The sequence below is a fragment of the Hesperophylax consimilis genome, chromosome 12 (assembly GCF_061612785.1).
Source record: "Hesperophylax consimilis isolate HC1 chromosome 12, BYU_Hcon_1.0, whole genome shotgun sequence".
Classification (NCBI taxonomy): Eukaryota; Metazoa; Arthropoda; class Insecta; order Trichoptera; family Limnephilidae; genus Hesperophylax; species Hesperophylax consimilis.
The window spans coordinates 1,689,087-1,709,277 of record NC_142847.1 but is presented as its reverse complement, the minus strand read 5'-3'; the positions used below and the strand labels follow the sequence as shown (position 1 = coordinate 1,709,277).

Genomic DNA, 20,191 nt, shown 5'->3' with positions numbered 1-20,191 from the left:
TTAATTACATTTCGTTAAAAAATAACCAAATCCTATTTACGGTTTTAACAGAATGAAAAATAAAACTAAAAATAATGCACCTTTAAAAAATAGTTATTTTGGGTCGAAATTTTAGTTTATTTTTTTTTTATTTCAACCTAAATCGGTCGTTTGTAATTTGAATTTACGCCTATTAAAATGCTTTTTTTTAATAATTTCATTTTATCATTTATATTTTCACAGTACACAATTTAAAAAAAATCAAAAGCAATAACTTACAAATAATTGCCAAGGTTGCCTCTAAACAAAACCTTTAAAGGCACCTTTTAAAGAACTTATAAATTATAATTACAATATTTTAATATTGTAATTTTAAAAACAGATGAGGCAAATAATGACAACATTATGTGAGTCAGAAGCCTCGTCAATAAATAAAAATAATAATAATAATAAGTTCCATATTTAATAATTTAAAAAAATATAAATATATAATAATAATAATTGAAAAAAAAAATATTTACAAAATAATGCAGCACATATCCGTACAAGATATTTGCTACACATTTTGATACAAAAATAATGATGTGGTTTGATTAGGTATTTCGGTCTCAAATCAAAATTAACGTTTTGTATGAAAAAAGTCGCGCAGCCGTTATGATCGATAACTTTAAAATATCGGAAAGATAGGCCTAACTACCGACGATTTTGTCGATAACGTAATAAGTCAGAATAGATATGAGATGGCACCACTGACGCATATCTCTATGAATTGACATTCCAAAACATCTATTTAAAAGTTAAAAATACTACGACAATGTCGAACTGAAATATTAACTAATGGAGTTAATCAGTTCATGAGGTAATTAGTCATAACTAACTACTTTTCTTTCACGTAGCTGGAACGGAATCAATTGATCGCGTCTTAGATGAATTAATTTCTACGGATCGTGTATACGATATCCTTCAGTTCTAAGAGTTAGTTTATCCCCCCCATTCATTAACAAGCCAGTTATTTTGCATAACGAATGACATTATACAAAATGTTGTTCATATTGATAGCTCATCTGTCACTTAGCGGAGGCCGCGCTAAAAATAGCGGCATTTGTCTACCGACTGTCGGAATCATATTCTGGCCGTGCTCGCAAATATCACTAACTGACCACCGATAATGTATTTAATCAATATCGTTTTGACATAGGGCTTTATCGATCATTTGTACGACAACTAAAGATCATTACTTTTAGTCGATGTATCCTGATATTGTAATGCTTTCCAAAATACATAGTGTCAGAAAATATAAGACTCACGGTAGAAAAAAAAGTTCTTTAACCACCGCCACATCTGTGATCAGTTTATTCAATACACACTCTCCTTCAATCTGTCACTTTTTTCCGAAGATAATATCACTCCGTCAAACCCTGAGTAGTGCTAAGGGATATTGAAAAAGGTTATCGTATTTCTCGATAGATGTCATTTAGTCAAAAGCTTTCCTTACACCTGCTGCCATCTCTGAGTGACTCGAGAAAGCTTTTCATTCGTGTAAACAAATTTTCCAGGGTTAAACTATTTGAATTACTAAAAGGGTAAGATATTAGATACGCCTGGTTATATTACCTACTGAAAAGGTATGTATGGGAAACCCTTGTAATTTAAGGGATGGGTTGTGCGTTAGGGATATGCAAATGAAACAGTTAAAACATTCATGGGGATACTTTAAAACATGGAACATATTTTTATTGACGGTATAAAATATGGGATTTGAGAAAAAGTTTCAGAAATTTACATACATGAAATAAAAAAATCTTATGGCCGCCCTGAAAATGTACAGTTTGTTTTGAGAGAAGGCTGTCCAAATGTGATAGTAAGTACCTATTTGTTTACAACTAACAATTTTGTGATCGATTACTACTTCAGTGAAATAGATAGTGGTTGATGATTTCAGGGTACGCTATTCAATTAACGGTGTGAAAAATTACAAAAAAAATCACTCAGATCTGGTGTATTTTATGATAATATCGCCACAGTTTATTGCTAACCACAACAATTTTTGACTAAGGTTTGGTCATTCAAAAAGCTGTACCTATAAGCACACTAAATTTCCTGAGATTTTTAGGAATTTGATGTTTGACGAGTACAATTTACACGTGAAAAGATTACTATCAGACTCGCTGCATTTTTGCTGCAAGAATTCAGACAAGCGAAAAAATACCAACATATCATCGGATAATAGTTTTAGTTGAAAATTATGTTGAATCATCAAATTTTCAAAATTGGATCCGATTTGTCAAATCTGTGCTTGTCATCTAACATAATACAAATTTCGGTTATCTGTGATGTGCGTTAGTCCTGCGTGAAACACGTTTCGAAATTGAAAGTGATTGTATGATTGATATAATATTCTTAACAGAATATTGTTTTGACAAAAAAAATTTAAATTGGATCTGATTTGTCAAGAATTCAGTTTATCCCATGTTACCTATCATTAAACATAAACATTTTGGATGTCTGTGATGTGCAATGGCCTTGCGTGAAACCTGATTCAAAATTGGAACTGATTGTGTGAATAATTCAGGCAATCGATAAATTACCTACATTTTAACTCACATTGACGTAAGTACAAAAAAACTCACCAGGTACATATTCTTCTTTAAGAGCAACCGTATTATCCTCGACGTAAACGACATTAAGGACGGGTTGTTTCGGAGAATTTGAACAATTCATCAAATTTCAACATTCATTTTCAAGTTCTGCGAAAGATTTTTTCGAGTTCTGTTTTTATTTCAGTTTTGTCAAGCAACTAGCCTATAATGATATAATAACAGAACTTGAATAGGACTTTCACAGAACCCGTAATTGAACGTTGAAATTTGATGAATTGTTCAAATTCTCCGAAACAACCCGTCCCAAGTGTACTACTCTTTGTGTCAATCACTAATAGAGTACGGGATAATTGGTTGAGGGTCTGACTTGAGCACTCACTCACAGAGAGCGTCTCACCACAGCCCAAAAATCAGTACCAAACACAATGCTAAAAGTTCCGGTTGAAACTCCGACAGAACAAATATTTAAAAACTTCCAATGTACAAATACTTTATTCAAATAATATTTTATTTAAAATTAAAATAATATTAAACTAAATACTCCACTGCCCAACATAAATACTCAACCAAAGCAATAAGCCAAAATATACTGGCTGCTCCCAGTTTGAATACATCTTTTGGACAGATAAATACGAAATTCTATGACACGAAATTATATATTATACAATGCTCTACCAAGTCAAACAAAAAAAAATAACGGAAATTAATATATTTAAAACAGAATAAAAAAAATGGCTGAGAGAACAAAGTGAATTTCAACCTACAAACATTATGAAAACGATGTAAAGACAACTTGAAATTAAATACAAAAGTTTAAAATCGGAACAGGAGGACTGTGATTTTTTTTTAATTAATACTTATATTATACTTTATACCTACATTAGGGTGTCCCAGGACATAAGGGAGAATTTTTTTTTCGTGAATTTAAATATGCATACCCTCTTATTTTATTCCATTTGATCCCAATAACTCATATAATAAATATTATTTTGATTAAACACCGGCAACCCGTGCCGACTTGATGCCGAACATATGGTACAGAGTTAATATGGAAGAATTTTCAACTTTCATTTTTGTCGGATAAATAAAATTTAAAAATGCACAAATGTTCAATTATGTAGTATTTTATATTTAAAAATGGTTTATTGATTAATTTTTTTTTCATCGTTTGTTTTTTACAGTCAGGATAAATCTTCCGGTGTTCCTGAACGCATCGTAACAAAAATTATTTTTGTTCCTCTTCGACCGTGAGATTAAGCCATGAAAATCTTGCATAAACTTAACAGTTCTTTCAGCTGTATCATTCACTACCCTCAGCGGCGACACCCTCTTTCTGACTTCTTGATACGAAGCATTATTTGACCACATCGTAGGGAATTCGTTAAGAAAACTGGCATCTGTTTTCAGACGATCAAACAAATACTTGCTCTTGACTGAAATGAAGTCGTAAATATTTTTCTCTGAAACAAAAGTCACTAAATTATGATATGAACAAAAACCTAAATACAAAACATAATTTAAACTACTTAATAAACTTACCATACAATTTACCATCAAGATCTTCCTTCGATGGGATGTAACGTTTGTCATGGGTTGATAAATTATTTTTTTTTTTGATATTTCGAGCATTTTTATTTTAGTTGTTGAATCCACAGCGTCGTCAAACAGCAATAAAATAGATCCTTCATCGGTCAAATACCATAACTGCTTACTGAACAGAAATAAAGCTGCCATTGAGATGTTTTCATCAATTTTTTCTTAAGCCTTCATCGATTTCAAAAAGCAAAAGTCCTGGTAAGGTGCTTTAACTACTATAATACATTGTAACTATGGTTTGACATAGGATGTTACTATGAACAGGCAAACGTCTAAAAGTGCCGCCTTATCCTTACCGGTAATTTTAAATTGCGCACAAATTAATGATATTTTCAAGGAATAAAGCGCTTTTGCCATCCATCGAGCACCTGGAGGCCGAATCTTAAATTTTCTCGCTGTATCTCCTCCTAAAACTATCACACAGAGCTCTAAAAACTCTCAATAGTCATCTCCAAGTATTTTTGTTGTCAGTGCAGTATGGTAAAAGTCAAGCAAATCATCGATTTCGGAAGCGGTTAGGTGCAATGTGAGATTTTCTCTGTAGCACTGAATTTTATCGGGATCAACATTTTTACAGTTATCTCGAAACTTTTTGAAGAGTGGTAGGTATGTCAGGGCTTGTAGTCACTTGACTGATTTTTACTTCAAACACAGCTTTTAATACCAACTATAGCTATATTTGGTATATATTGACAGTTAAATTCACTTTCCGGATATTGTACAACAAAACTTCAAGAACTTGTCCATTAGATGGCAGTTTAGAACCCGATATTTGGTGTTTTACGACTCCTATTAACAATATAATTTTTTTAGAAGTGGGTAAATCTAACAACATCTTGCCTGAACGAGTGATTTTCGTTTACTAACAAAATAGCAAGTTACTACAAGCTCATCAACACGTTTGCTCGCTGGCGTCTTAATGTGCAAGTACTGACATCTTTCGATGCAAGTCGGCACGGGTTGCAGTTGTCCAAAGTAAACGAAAAAAAATTTATAAGTGTTTTGTCATTATTAAAACAAAATTAGAGGGTATGCGTTCAAAATAACAACTTTAATTTTTTTGGGACACTCTAACCTACATCATGTACAAACTTTTCAATTGCTAACTAATAAAAAATAAAAATACTTTGATAGAAAATCATTTTAACAATCAGATTTCTTTAAATTGGAACTGATTTGTAAAGAAATCAGGCTAGTAAATAAATATTAAAGGATGTCTCTGTACAAAAAGGTGAAAAAAAGCTGTACATCTTTTTCTGCTTCCCTACCTATAAAAGCGTATGGTTTTAGGCCATTGAGTTAGTATTGCGTCAACCGCTGAAGAGGGCGCACGTAGCGATAAGACTGTGTCCGCGATCACATAATAATTTTGCGGAGTTTTATTGCAACAAGTGCGACAGTTAAATGGTGGAAAACTTTTTCGTCTTGCTTAACTAAGTTATTATTTTGACATTCGTTTCTCTACGATTGTACAAATTTTTATTATTCGCCTTTGTAAATATTAATCTTTTATGTACTTTAGTGAAGAATCAATTTGTTAACCTTGAATAATTATCACAACATGGAGAGCAGAAGATTTAAGAATTTACCGGCAATAATGCCAACTTCATGTGAAATAGTTCATGGATTCAAGATCCAAAATGCTTTTATACTAGACCTTACAAGTAAGTATTATTATTTTTTGTAAAAATTTCGAATAAAAGGATACGCTTTTCTTTTAATCTTTTGTGACATACGTCAAAAGATAGTTGCTGAACTGTCTGTAAATGACGTTGAAAATGTCAATGTTCAATGCCGAATCGTTAAGACGAGACAATTCCCAAAAAAAAACAGAATCTTAACGACGTACGTGAAGCAGCCGTGCACAAAAATATACGATGCGTGGCTTTGTGTATTGGACAGACCTGTGGTTGAATTTCCCATCAAATATCTAAAATAAATTGAGAATCTTAAAGCGTAAGTGATGAACTCGTGTAAAAACAATATTCGGCGCGCGACCCAGGGTAATGGATGGACCTACGGTCGACTTTGCCTTACCGGGCAATGAAAATGGAACTTTCCGTGGGGTTTATTTTAATTATTTTTGATGAATATATTACACATATCTCAAATGTTTCTAGAGGGATCCCTCGGGAAGTTACTAATTCATCGTCTAAAAAAATAAAATTTGGTGCTTAAAGCTAATTTTATAGTTTAAAAACGTTTAATAATATTTTTTAACCTTTTTATGTAAAATATTTTAATACTAAGGTACTGTATTAAATATTAATAACTTGCATCCATAGGGATTACTCTAGAAACATTTGAGATTTTAGTAATACGTTTATCAGAAATAATTAAAATGTGAGCGTCGAGCAAACCTTTGCCATTAATGTCTTGTGTCGCCTTAAACAGTTGAGTTGTTCTGTTGATAATTTTGGCCAGTTCTGATAAGTAGAAGTCCTTGCTTTCGAAATACAAAAAGTGCATGGGATCAATGTTAGACGCATTTAAGTTAACCTTTTCCACTATAAGTGGATTAAGTATTGTTCCAGAGATAAGTTTAAAAAATGTTTGCCTAAAAATATTTATCGGCGTGCTTCTTAGGTGTTCGAATTGAGCAATTCTAACAAGTATGGATACAAGAATGAATATTTATTTTTTATTTTTTTTATTATCAATATAAAGTTTTTTATAGGTTTTTTTTTCGATGTCTGTCTCACTAGTATAAACCTGTGTCGAGGCAGACGTATTTGACACATGAATTAATGTTTACATATTTTTTGATACATTAAATATTTCATTACATTAAATGACATTGTGAAAAAGATACAAAATAATAAATAATAATAATAAATGATAAATTTGTTAATACATAATACATAACTATATTCTCTCATCCAAAAATGGCGCATTTACCTGTACCTTTTCTATTTCTAGGATATGGTTTGATTCAGAAGGGACCAAATGATAGAAGTTCGCTGTATCCTTGAATACAAGGATACAGCGAACAAGGGCTTCGTATGTTTTCCGTATTATATATTTAACCATATTGAAGCCAACAATACCAATGCAGCAAACAATTCAGTTATTACTCGCGCAATCACAACATACACCCATTACGAAAAATTACTACATTTAGACATCTTTCATGATTCCTTTCTAACATACAAAACTAACTTATTAAATTTCTTAGCATGACATATTTCAAAAATATTTTCACATCATTTTTCAAAACTCCTATTTATTAACAGTCAATTACAATTCGTGAGCTTATTATAATTCTTGTTTTCAATTCATTTATTTTTTATTATTATCCACACACTTCCTTCCTTTTATAACAATCTCAGGCGAAATTACGTAATGATATTTTATGGACATACGTAATAGGTACTACAACTATGTAATAACTAAAAATATCTAATTGTACTGTGTATGTCTTAACAAATAAATAAATCCCGCCATTTCTGAGTAAGGGTTGGTAAGAAGAATGGAATGCCATAGATATCTCGCACCCAGCTACTTTCATATTCATATTTTCACCATTATATATATTTGCGGGATGTCATATGAGATATTCACCGACATTTTTTTTGCCGGCAACCCGGGCGTTTATAGAAATAACATTATCATATACAAACAAGTAAGTACCAAACCCGCCAAACTAAAAGATTTCTGTTCTGAGAAGGGTACATATATATGCTTATGTATGATTATCAGGTATATATACCTGTTAATCAATATATGCACATACATTCATACGCATATATACACATATATGTTCATATGCATACACACATACAATCACATACGTATACTCATGCATGCACATAATCATAAAAACATAAGAATACAAAGTTTAAATAAAATTATTGGAAAATGTTATAAGATAATCATAAATTCAAAAAAAAAAAAAAATATTAAAATATTGGTAATGACTAAAAGGTTAACATGGAGTGTACATAGTTTCATAAAACCAAAGATATAGTAAGAATTATTGGTAGTATTATCGTGTTTCTCCCTCTTTTTATGTGAATGCCACACAAGAGTCCCAACTGCTCCGAACCGTCTGGAGCCAGTGAGACTATACCATCCCCAAATGGAGTAATGAGGAGAGGGGAAAGATGATGGTGGAGTAGAACCGACTTATTCAAATTTGGTGACCAAACATGGCTTAAACTCATTCAACCAACGTTCCATGTCCGAACGGTGACGTTTAGAGAGAGTATCTTCCACTATTAAACGTGTCGCAAGTGTATCAACTATATATACATAATTTCAATTAAAAAATTATGAAATACCATAAATTAATCAACCCCAAGCGGGTTTTGAACCTGCGACCTGCGAATAGCTAGTCGAGAGTCTTACCCCTTGACCACGGAGGCCTTCATTATCCGCCACAGCCAACGTTTAAAATAATATCAATTATCTAGTATCTGCAACTTAACGGTTACACCAAAACAAAATGCCGAAAACCACATTATTTCACTAATCAATTTACTGAAATACCAATCCAAAGAGGACTAACGTTTGCAACACGGTATGACTTTTACACACATATACATACACTTAACCAAAATCAACACATCTGTCTTGATGATGGAAACTGTAAACCTGTACAAAAGTTGGTCAAAGAAGGAGTTAGCAATACGGTATTCTGTATATTTTCCATATTTTCCATATTTTAATACTCCAAAAATTAATCATCATGATTATTTAAATATTTTCTTAAAATCTTTGTCATAGAAAATTTAATATACAATATTAAAAGTATTAATAATTTAGGTTCTGTCTGTAACTTCGAATAAGTGAACTTTAAATTATTTTGCTTTTGTCTGTAACTCTGGATCAGTGAATTTTCAATAATTTAGGTTGTCTGTAACTCTGGATCAGTGAACTTTAAATAGTTTCGGTTCTGTCTGTAACTCTAGATCAGTGAACTTTAAATAATTTAGGTTCTGTCAGTAACTCCGTAACAGTGAACTTTAAATAGAACTCGGAATTGCTTTGAATTTTAAAAATATTTAAAAAATTAAGACCGTTTGTTAGAACAAATTCGTTAATAAAGCGATAAATTACCTACCTAATATATAATATTTTAATAGAAAATTATTATTATTATCTTTTTAAAAATTGGAATTATAATATCTTGTGATTTTTCGTGGATCTGCGCGGATTTCTAAATAAATACCAATAAAGCAACTTTGTAACTTTGCTTACAAATTAACATGACAATAACGTTGGCGATTGTCATTCTCTTTCGAACTGTTGAGAATGTTTAGATAACCGAAATCGCGCAAATGTTCGAATGAATCAATTCGCAGAAACACTCCGAACTTTGGAAAACTTACCTTATCTTCTCTAATTATTTTTGCTTCGAATGTCTCCAGGTTGGAGTTAAATTTTAATAAAAGTAAGTACTTTGATCCTTGGGCTTACACTTTAAAAGTAAGGGTTAGCACAATACAGAATGAAAATAATAAAATTGTATCAACCTCTCAGACCTCTGGCATATTTACTATTATATTTCTAAAAGACGCAATCAGATGGTCGGATAATTCGAGTGTATTTCCGCTTTGAAAAAAAAATTCCAAATAGCTAGAATATTTCTTAACGTAAACTAAAACCTGTTTTTGAAAGGTGATAATATAATAGCTCACTAATTTGACAGAAATAAATACATATTTTTCAAAATTTTAAAATAATGAATGCAAACATAAAAAAAAAGTTTAAAAAATTGCTCACCACACATTTATGATATATATAACTGTTGATTTATTTGAAGTAAAGTTTTGTTGCAAAATATAATAATAGGTAAATAAAACAGCGAAATAAAAGAAGAAAAGCATAACATAACATTATACAAGAAAAATGTAAAGTGGAAAAACATAACATATCGTTAATCTTTGTTAGTTTGCAACATTCTATATATATTCTTCCTTCCCGTGTCCATAATCCATATTTTAATACTTATTTTGAAGTAGGTTATTTCTTTAATGGTTTTTTTTTGCAAGAGGGGGGAGATTAAATAATTTTATAGAGAAATATTGCTAATTTCTTTGCCCAAATGTCGTTTATTTGTAGATTGGTTAAATAATGTTGTAATGACGATCTTTTGAATCGACTCCAGTTTGTGTGTGCAATGTTATCCTGGTTATCGAATGCATCAATTAAAATATCTTTTGAATATACTTGAGTGAGAGGCAGGGAATTAAAAAAACACTCTATAAGGGATTTTACTTCGTATAAGAATCATAGTATGTAAGAGGATTTGTTTATTGCAATTCGATTTCCTATCATTTTAAAATTCCATTACCGGTGATAATCCATATGATAATACTCCATGATTGCAGTGCCAACAAAAATGATGTGTCATCAAAAAATAGTTTCCTTAAAAAATCTACCTTACATTTTGTATTTTTTTGGACAGCCCTGTTTGCGTAGAACAATTAAATATTAAATATCCCGGGAATCGTTAGACTGTAACTCATTTGAATTTTTCCACTTTTCAAATGCCGTATTTTAATTCAGTAGGCAATAAAAAAACATCAAACCAGTAAAGCGAGTTTTTTTCAACTCTTTTGTTTTTAAAAATAAGGCATTTAAAACACTTAAACCCATATTTATACAGAAAAGTTATGTATTTATTACCCTGATTCTTGGAAACGAGAACTTTATTATAGCGAAAAAAATGTGTTTTTTCTGAAAATTTTCTTAGTATCGGAAATTAAAGACATTTTTAAGTCAATTTGAATATTGACTTACTTTATGGTAGGAATGGAGTTCAGAGGAAAAATAAAATTTAATCGTTCAGCAATTTTTCTAGGTACCTAAGCTGTTTCTGACAGACCTTGAGAATCTATTTATTTGACCCTTGAACTTCGATGTAACTCGTCGATTCTGTTATTGGTTCAGCGTAATTTCGCAATTTCCCAATAAAAAGTGTCTGTAACATAAGGTACGGAATCGATGAACCCTACGCAAAATAGGTTATTTGCGAATCTGTTAGCGTACGGAAGACTTTTTTTCTTAGGCTCGTAATAAATTTTTCGGAAAATTGGATTTCGAAATGTAAGGGAATGGTTTGGTTTAAATATCATTTTTGGCGATTTTTTTTTCTTACGTTTACTCCACACAGGATGCCCTGAGGAAAATAATTTCTCTTGGGCCTATGTAATGTTTGGGGATGCCGTGTGGAGGGAAGTTTTCAGGAGAATAAGGATTTAACATGGGTCTTGAAGAGTGTGGAGAACCAGTGTTGTAGGAGGGAGGAAACACAGAGGCTGGCCAATCGTTCCACAGCCAAACGTTTTAACTCAATATTTTTGGTCTCATGAGACAAATGTCAACCGTCTATATATGTTGAGCTCAATGAAGCTAGTTTCTCGGAGTACTTTCCATTTTAATACGGGTAGAACAACGACAGCATACCTACTTGACGCCTGTGCTCTAAGGAATGCAATCCGTTTGTTAATATAGGGGCATCTATCAAACGGACCGGCCGTTTCTGCGTAGGGTTTTTTTTTTAGGTATTTTGGGGCTCCAGACCGGAGTTGGCTGCCAAATCCAACAGTTGTGATTTGTGCAGGGTCAGCAGTGGTGTACTATCTGCAGTATCTGCGGGCCCTGTACAGTACGCCAAGCTTCTGAGAGGCTAACTTGACTCTGGTTTCGATGGAGTCCCCGTGCCTGAGCTGGTCACTTAGAGTTACACCAAGCATATCAATGGAAGGCACATTGGAAAGATTTTTTCAGTTGAAGGAGACTGGATTATCATTTCGATCCCTTTTAGATACAATCAGATATGATTGGGTCTATGAAACGTTGAATTCGACTTGGTTATTCTTAACCCAAGAGGAAACGTTCTCGAGGTCTATTATCTGCGTCAATGCGATATATTAATGGTTTGATATTACAAAATAGCCTGTTTTGATAAGCTTTCGAATTCCACTACTGAATACTGGAAGTCAGGATTTATTTTAGTGCAGAAATTCTGGGACTAACTACCATATGTATTCTGCTTTGCCCAGAATGCGTATCCACTCGAGCGATTGATATCGACATTTAAGATAATATTTCATTAATACCATTCCTCAAAACCTTAATATGGAAACATATGAAATTGCTTACTGCGGCTTAAAGTCAATGTGTCCACCCAGATCTCAATTTATCCCATATTATTTGGCACATATATAGCGATCGCTAAAAACGTTTTTGTAAACATGGCATAATTCTTCAAAAATATATATATTGGATGCTTTATTTAGTACCCTACAAAAACGGCCATCCTGACAAATCGGCAATTACCGAGAGCTTAATTGAAACTGGTCATTAGTCATTACTTTGGATTTGTTCTTGAAGTTCTGAGAAGACCCAAAACGCATCGAGCATGCCTAATTACAGAGGCAAGTGAAATCTCCCAAAACCCCATTAATATTAATAGAGACGACGGGGCTAAGCTTAATTGTTCTTGGTATCCGGTGCTTGATGGCTTCACCAAAACTAAACGCCGAAAACAATATCTTATAATACTGAAATAACGTCCTCCAAGAGGATTGGATTTCGCAATACGGTATTTCTACATACATAAACAAACAGGTAAGAAATTTTAAACAGGTAACAAATTTTTTCCTTCCGAGAAAATACAAGTCCATTATATCGATGTGAAATTTTAAACACCCATATGAAGTAAAAATTGCGAGGCGCACTAACGCCGTTCTATTTGTAAAAAGAACAGTAAATTTAAATTCAGTAAATTTAAATGATTCACCAATATCTCACGATAGGATTCAAATATCTCATTACAATACTATTTAAAATGACGAATTTTATAATCAGAAAACACATTTATTTATACATCTTATGAAATAATTATTTAAGATTAAAAAAAATATTATTTTCTAATAAAAAGTTAAACAATACTAACATCAAACAAACCGACCCCTATAAAATTAATTAATTATAATATTTACCTGGTCGGTAAAATATTATTGTATCGTTCTATGTTACCGTAAGCAACACAAAACGACCGCAACGCTCCTGACTTCTTAGTTTGACGCCGACTGGGACGACGTCATTTTGATTTACTCGAAAATAATTAAAATGTGACTTAAATAGTGTATTCATTAATTAATTTACTATAAATTAATTGCACGGCCGATCGAGTTATGATTGTGCTAGTTTTATATTTAAAATATATGATTGTGCTAGTTTTATATCTTAAAGTTCGGGAGATCATAAAATATATTATTTCAAATTTCATAATGGCGGCCACGCGACCGACCTTCACCGTACGTAATCAGAGTTTATTGGCGATATCCATTATCATCCATGATGTAGGATGATTAGTAGACTATCACATGCTTTATTCGCAACCTTAAAGCCGTTATTTATCAAGACTTGGGAGTCTTTTCATCATTACCTACCACATGGAGATCATGGAGCACACACATGGTCAACTCATTTACAGTACGTACAGCCACCCCAGGGGATGGATGACTAGCAGACCTGACCGCAGCTGAGGAAGTCGGAGGCTTTACCGGCCAGCAAACCTCCGGCCTGTTCTTAAGAATCTTGACTCGTTGCGTCCATGAAATTAGTTCAGGGTAGAATCAGGTTTAACATTAATGGTCTACAGTTCTACAGGTATGTCTTGTATATTCTCTACATGTTTTAAATTTCGAAATATGATATGTTTTAATTGCAATTCCACTCTTTTATTTCTCATCTACCATACAAAAAAGCAGTCCCCACGATCTTGTGGGAGAAAGAGAATCTATTTTCCACCCTGAGCTCATATTGTATTGATTCCATGTTTGGCGATGGATATTGGAAGAATCACCTGGCGCTCTATTTATGAAAAGTATAGTCAAACGTGTGATTGAACTAATTACTCTCAGCCTTCCTAATGTAACTAACTAACTAACCATCACGCCGTTTCCTCGCAGGAGTAGGCAGAGAGGACGCACCGCCAAACAACTCGGTCTTGGCACACACTCCTTGCCTCATTCACATTCATATATCGTTTAATACATACTTTTCTATTATTCTGACTCTTTGGTAGTGCCATGTCTTCCTCGGACTTCATCTCTCCATTGCCATATAAAAGTTCCTTATCAATTATTGACTCAAAATCCTTATCAGTCGTACTTAAGTCTCAGGCGACAAAACATTTAACGCTCTTTCCAAATTTCATTTACTTTAAAAATAATACGCGCATTCATTGAACACGCACATAAATCATGACAATTATGCTAAAGATCCTCGTACATCAGTCGGCTAATTAAACTGTCCTGCTTCTTTGGGACACCCTGTACCCAATCCCGAGTACCCAGCATCATTGTCACCTGTCATCTTTCAGGTGTACCAGAGTCCTAAATAAATATCATCCCTTTATTCGCCCACCCTCATCAAAACAGGACACAGTTACGGAGGACGTTTCTCGTAACGCCGGCGAGGACGTTATCACATAAACAAATACACGCACGGGGTGATTACAAGGGAGCAAATACATACGAGTACTATACTGCCTTGTTATAACGTAATAATGTAGGTCTGCTTTATAAATATATACCTACGTTTTGTATTATTTTATCATTGTGTAAATCAAAGTAATCTGTAGCAGTCTTAACACTGATTCGTATACGTGTTAAAGATCGAATAAATTTCCCTCACTTTTAATAAGAGACGATTTTAATTTTATTTAATTACTGTGTGGTATTTTTTATTTTTCATGAATGTATATTTTATGATATGTTAATATAAAAGAATAGTGGAATATTTTCTTAGTCCTCCTCAATATAAGATCCTGTGCTGAGAGGAACTAGATTTTAGATTGAGGGATTTCAGTGACTTCTATGGTACAACTTCATGGTTTATGTAGGGTTTTTTCAATATCTTCTACGACAATGTTTGTAACTCATTTAACTTATATCGCTAACAGGGCTATGAAAATGTTGGGTTTTATCAAATATATTATAATACAAGATAGTAAGAATTTCCAACAATTAAAAAAAAATTGCACCCCATTGATATATTATATTTAGATGAGACGTGATGCAAAAAAAGGTTCCCCTTTCACCATTAACTGAAATCCAATGATAGCTGATTTTTTTAATATGCCTCTATCGAAATATATTTTTTACTGATTTAACGTTTTAAAAATGTTTATATTATTGAGATCATTGCATAACAGGTTTTTGTTTTTTTTTTCTTCTTTATTTCTCTAATAACTTAGTACTAATGTGTATTATTTTTCTTGTCAACCTATGTAATCTTTTAATTTTTCCTTTCTTTGCATATTGGACTATTACTGTCAATAACTTTCATGTATGGCGCTTGTGAAGTTAATTCTAAATAATCAAATAAACCAATTTAAAAAAAAATACTAATAAGTTCTTTGTCAGACATTTCCGATGATTCCAAAAATTCATGTACTCAATGCAGTTATTATTTGTTTTAGTTTGTTGTATAACTTTACAACTAAAAATAGCTTATTTGTCCAATGGTAGTATTAGACTTAGGTGTAAATATTTGCATTGCTCTTGTTTCATGATTATATTAGGTGTTTGCCTCTTTTTAACCAGAATTTTATTTACATATACTATTTTTATTCTTGAAACGTCGAACTTTTCTGTTCTTGACGTCCTTACGGGGACCTTTCATATGGTCCTTAATCATAAATACCATACCTACATCAGATTTATCGTTATACAGGGTGTCCGGGGTGTTAAGTTCGTTAACTTCGGGATGTGATTCTACATTATGGTAGGAGTAAAAACGAATAACTGTTTCGAAGAATCTATTTTTTATTTTTTTAAATCTAACGGCATCAAGTCTGGAGACCGCGCCGGCCAAAGGAGAATGACTCCAACGTCCAATCCAATGATCAGGGAATTGCTCATCTATTCCCTGATCGAGCTCTATCCTGTTGAAACCACATTTCACGTCTTCTACGTAAATTAACTTCTTCCAAAAATGCGGGAAAGTCGTTCATAAATGTCTTGAATAAAATCTAGGTGGTTTCACATTTGGTACCATTATTTATTGTTAATGATTTCTGTGAACTGAACATGTTGGTGTGTTGGTGCACCTGCCTTATGGAGCGTGGGTTTTCTTCTACCCATTCGTGCAAGTAATGCAGGTTCATCACACCAGTTCGGTTTTGAACTTGGCCTCGTCCGTCCAAATGATGCTCACAATGAAGTTCGGGTTCGGAGTAGGCACTGAAAATATGCAATCCTTGGTACGGGGTCACGTTCCAGAAGACCCTACACGTCACGTTCCGATAATGGAACGGGTGCAGGTGGTATTTCTTGAAGAGATCACAGATAAAACTTTTCTGTAAATTTCACTGCAGAAATTCTACGATGTGAAAATGTTTGGTCATTCACAATTGTAGCCAAGATGATGTTTTCGTCCGCCAGTGGTAAATTAACATCAAATTTATTCGAGGTCTTCGAATAAGTGCATGCGTTTGAACAAAAATACGAGTTTTAGGCAAAATTCGATTTGAAAAACGACGTGCATATTCCCGGCGGGCGGCGTTTGAGTTTCTTCGTTGATAAATTCAGGCATTATTGCACTAATGAAATAACAAAATTGGGGTAAAGAAATCACTATTTTAGCATTTAGGTAGTCTAAAAAAGAATGTCTAGAGAAAACACGCACTGAATATAGATGTTAGTTATTCAAAATACACACCAGATACTACATTAGCAAGTTTTGATAATAACAATAAAGTTTTTAAAGTCAAACACTGCTAGGTTTATTACATTATTGGATCACTTTGCGAATAAAATACAAGTTATTAAGACAACGCACGGTATTCATTGAATTCAAGACTGATTGAGGGAACCGGCAGTAGGCGCGGGACGGTAGTTTGGCAACGACGCAAAATAATAATGCCTGACATACACGTTGCATCAATTTTACCTTTTTACATGAAAAGCACCCCTAAAAGTTGGAATTTTTAAAAGTTATTTATCTTTTGGACTGTCATGTAGAATCACCCCCCAAAGTTGGTGCACTTTACCCCCGGACACCCTGTATGTGATTTAATGTGCCTGAGCCCCATCCTATAATTCCAAATTTCAAAGGACGTATACTGATTATGTGTGTCATATATTTGATATGTCAATTTTTATTATCAAATTTAGCTCTAATGAAGGTTTAGTCAAAACAAAAATCTTTGCTATAAAACAAAGTTTCCTGTCGCGTTTTATTTCAGAAGTTAATTTTGAAAATTAAAATCTTCACAAAGTGTGATCTAATTAAAATGATACAATTATAAAAAACACTTAATATCATTGTAGGAGATGACCTCATTATACATTAAGCGTGACGTGTATCTCACGCAATTAATTATACATAATATATTTGTGTCGTGCACAGTGCAGATATTCATTTAAAAAATTATATATACAAGATTTTACTTGCCAACTATCCCGCCAGGGAAAATATTTGAATGCCCCACACCAAAACAGAGTATTTACACAATAAAGCGTACTGACGGTAGCTTTAGTCCTCTCCTGTGGTGATTTTAGTGAGACTCACACTATTGTTTGCAGTACAATTCAGTTTGTGTGAGATCACAAGGCACGTTAACACTTATATATATCTGTCGGCGATCGACAAGCGAGATGATTACGTCGGTGGTTACGTCGAAATTTATCGCTCGTTGCCGATATAGGGCAGTTGGTAATTGAACGATTTATAGCGATCACGTCGTTATAATGCAAGAAGTACTTAATAACTGGTCAGTAAAAAAAAATATTAAAAGAAACAGTTTCATTTATTTTAATTCTCAGACGACCGATTTATGTCGGAACCCAAATTTTTCGTTTTATTTTATATTAGTTCTAGTTAAAGTAGTTCGGAAAAAAATGTTTTTTTAATAACTATCCTTATCTATCTATTTTGGCTTCAAATGAAAATTTAAGTTTTGGAGCTTGGAAAAAACACGACGTTGCACGTAAAAAACACTAATTAAAAAAAAACAACCTATTTAATTAATTTTCATTTTACATTTGCCATTTTATCCTCCGATACTATTACATTCATAAGGAGATTATTGGCAAAAGGAGCGTTGATATTCATTTTAAATATCAATATTTTTATTTTTCAATTTCATGACTGAATAATATTTTTATGTAAAATGACCTTAAAAAGCTTTAAAATAATTCTACTTACGTTTGATTGGGTTATATTTGATTGTCGTCGATATTCAATATTAATATTCGTACCAAACGGTTATAGTAATTTTTTTTCTTTGCCTGTGAATATTATTTTTTCACTAGCTTAAATTAGTATATTTACTGATTATTTAGCAGGCCCCGCTCAGATTTCTTTCCGCAAAGATTCCTACGGAAATATTTTAAACGAGCGATATCTTGAAATCTTCAAGTGGTCACAGCAAAACAGAGTGCTTTAAGGTAATACGAGATTTCGCTAAATGAAAAACCCCGGCGTAAAAGCTTTCATTAGAGAAACCTTCAGAAAATTGTTCAATGTTAAAAAAAAAGTTTGTTAAAGACAAAGCTTACAGATGAAGAAAAAAATTGGAGCGGAAAATGAGCCTTTATCAAATTTAATTTAGAAATGTAGTTGATGCAGTAAGATGATATGAATTGTTTCGCAAGTTCTGTATTGTCATTTATTCTTCTTTTAAATTAACCTTTCCGCTCCAAAGGGGTGTTAAGTACATCCCTCAAACCAGAGTTATGTTCGATATCTAAGATGTTTTTTTATGTTACATACTCTTCATCATGCTAGTCTCATGACGATTGCTACTATACTCTCATGCGGTATTTGAGCGTGGCCTATGTAGATTATATATTATCTTCTAGTCTCAAACTCTGGCATAGGGGGGAGAGTAAGTGTCGGGGTGAGAGAGAGCATGAAAATCATTTTTTTATGGGATCTTTCAGCTGATAGCTGCGTGACCATTGCAGATCCCTATTTTACTTGGCCGCCTCTTCTGTTGTAGACAGTAACATCATTTTCAAATATCGCTCGGAGAGGTCACGTCTTATTGGCCTCGACTATACGTACAATGTGCGTACTATAATACGTTAAATGCGTACTTATATACTATAATGTATTATCTGTCTCGTGTGAGCGACTGTACGGGATTTTATGGCGAGCGATGTTGTGAAGAATCTTCCGAATTGACAATATTGAAGACATTTCGCAAATGGAAATCGTCTGATTGGACAAAGAACTGATCAAATTGACAAATTATTATCCAAATAGTTAAATTTGACGATTATTTACATATTGCAATTGTCCGATGGGTTAAGGAATTATCCAACTTGAAATAGTTGATTTTGCATACATTAACATGAATAATTTCTCGCTCAGACACAATATGCATCCTTATCTACGAACGAATGACATCGTAGACCTATAATGCAACGTAATACACGCGAGCCAAACTGCCGAACTGAACCTCAACTTATGGGAAAGGAATGAAAAGGCGCGAAACGCATCTTGCAGTTGCTTTGTTCCTTTCCCGTAATTTGTGGCTCAATTCACGTTTCGGTTCGCAAATGTATGCTTACCATAGTAAAGCATACAGCTCACAGTTTACTAATCAGTGACTCACCCTCCCGTCATTTTCCAAATGATGTACTACCTATATGCAATGTATATAACAATATAATTATATAATATCACAAATATACAATATCTTTAAAAGAGAGTGCACAGCCTTGAACCAAGCAGAAGCCCTGTGTCAGTTGTGGGCTCAAGTCCTGATACCACCGGCATCGATATGCTTTGTCCTCTTCAGCGAAGATCAGACATCGTAGATCTCATACTGGTTACGAAAATTATAAACCAACTAATCAGTCGCCGGCCTATATAAGCTTACGCACGGCCTTGAATGAGCAGATATCCATTCAAGCCCTATGCTGAATACCTGATACTGAAAGCGAAATGTATCATCCGTTTCAGTGAGGTTGAAGAGTGCCTAGAGGAATTCTTTATCTTTCGAATACAGTCGGAGAAAACGCGCAGTGTCGCCTATCCCGCGAGTG

At 33.2% G+C, this 20,191-nt stretch overlaps 1 protein-coding gene across 3 annotated transcripts in view; it reads left to right on the top strand.

Annotated features, from left to right (window-relative positions):
* The window catches only part of LOC149418994 (uncharacterized), a 491,041-nt gene that overhangs the window by 333,385 nt on the left and 137,465 nt on the right, over positions 1-20,191 (top strand). The window contains exon 1 of one of the 3 annotated variants that reach the window (XM_089637630.1): positions 5,543-5,839. The exons of the other annotated variants lie outside the window; for them this stretch is intronic. The gene's annotated coding sequence lies outside the window, so the exon portion shown is untranslated. Of the gene's footprint in view, positions 1-5,542; positions 5,840-20,191 lie in introns of those variants that run through there. 3 annotated transcript variants of the gene reach the window in all.